This window comes from Heterodontus francisci, chromosome 33 (assembly GCF_036365525.1).
Source record: "Heterodontus francisci isolate sHetFra1 chromosome 33, sHetFra1.hap1, whole genome shotgun sequence".
NCBI classification, from domain to species: Eukaryota; Metazoa; Chordata; class Chondrichthyes; order Heterodontiformes; family Heterodontidae; genus Heterodontus; species Heterodontus francisci.
This window is the reverse complement of record NC_090403.1, coordinates 54,308,485-54,310,082: the sequence shown is the minus strand read 5'-3', so window position 1 is coordinate 54,310,082 and position 1,598 is coordinate 54,308,485.

Genomic DNA, 1,598 nt, shown 5'->3' with positions numbered 1-1,598 from the left:
ACAGTCTTTACATGAAAGAGATTTTATATTTTTCTCCAAGTTTTTTTTTGCGAGACACAAATAATGCTTTGAAAGATATATTTTGTAGGGATTGTTGGAGAGACATTATGAAAGTTTTGAGTGACGGTCGCATAACGCTCATACATGATTGTGGTGAAATGCAACGTTTTACGAAATTACGAAGAGTGTTCGAGAAAAAAAAATAACAGAAAAGGAAGCACAACTGGGAAGAGCCATTCTAACCATACTGTGGTAGCCCGCACACGTTTGCTTGAAGTGGATTCTGCAGGATTTGCCCTTGCTCGTCGCCGCTTTATTCACTGATCGCTAATCTGGACAATGGCTTTTGTGTGTTTACGGCCTAGCTGCGTTCCTCCCCCGCGCCCCCACCCTCCCCCGACCTCCGTCATACATTCAGCTTTTCGCTGGCAAACGTGCGTTATTTGTGGTGCTTCGTTAAAAACGTTTGAATATTTTTTGAAAGAGAAATAGACCTGCAGTTGTTAAGTGGAATTGTGGAAACGGGAAGATACGCCTGCCTTGACATTTCCTGTGAGCAATAGATCTAGGTCACTGTTTGCAACGAATGTGGCGCATGTTTTCCCATTTAAACCATCTGTAGGTGTGGAAATGGGTGCATGCCAGGTCTTTGTGTTAAAGGTATTCCTCCTCCCTATCGGTAGTTACCAGTTCTACTGTTATCAACATGACACGACTGAAAGACATTTTATTGTTGGGAGCACTTCACATGAAAGAGCAAGAATTATTAATAATGGACAAAATACTTCAAAAGTGTCATTTTAAAATTATTATAATCTTCCATATCCCATCACATAGTCTCCAAAATAATTTCAATTTCGTTTGTATTTATTTATCTATTACATTGTGCTGTGCGTATTTTCTCCAGTTCAAATGATTGGATCCTCATTAATATCATGAAGGTAAATACCCACTTATCTTTGAATTGAAAAGTTCTCGCTTGTGTTTTGCCACTCAAAGTCGAAATGAAAATCAAATAACTCAAAAAGACGAATCTCCCCTTTGCAATATATGTGCTTACGCTTTTTGCAAGAAACTGTTTTTGTTTTGTGCGTTGTGTCTGGATTGTTATTTCTGTGTTATCTGTATAAAAAAACTTCCACAAATAAAACATTTTGTTTTTTAAGAAGTGGTCAATTGCTTTAAAAAGGTCCTGCCATCACACATTTTATCTACCTGTTTTTGGTTTTGCAATGATACCGCATTGTAGTCCGTTTGCTGCAGGTGGTAGAAAAAACTCAATTAAATTAAGTGATAAAGTAGAAATATCGCCAAACTCACTAAGTAGGCCTAACAAAAAGATAATAATTTCGGGGAGAGCAGAGCCCCATACCGTTCAAAAACTCATGAATCTGACACATCCCTGTTACCTACCTTCCTAATGGATACTTAACTTCACGACCTTCATGATCAATTTAACAATTTTCCCCCCTAATTTGGTTGCGGCATTGCATGATCACGAGTATTGTTACCCTCCGGCAATTCAACGGATTGTGTACATCGAATTTTCGTCATTAACGATTTATATAGTCAATAAAACACATTGCTCAAATATCGAT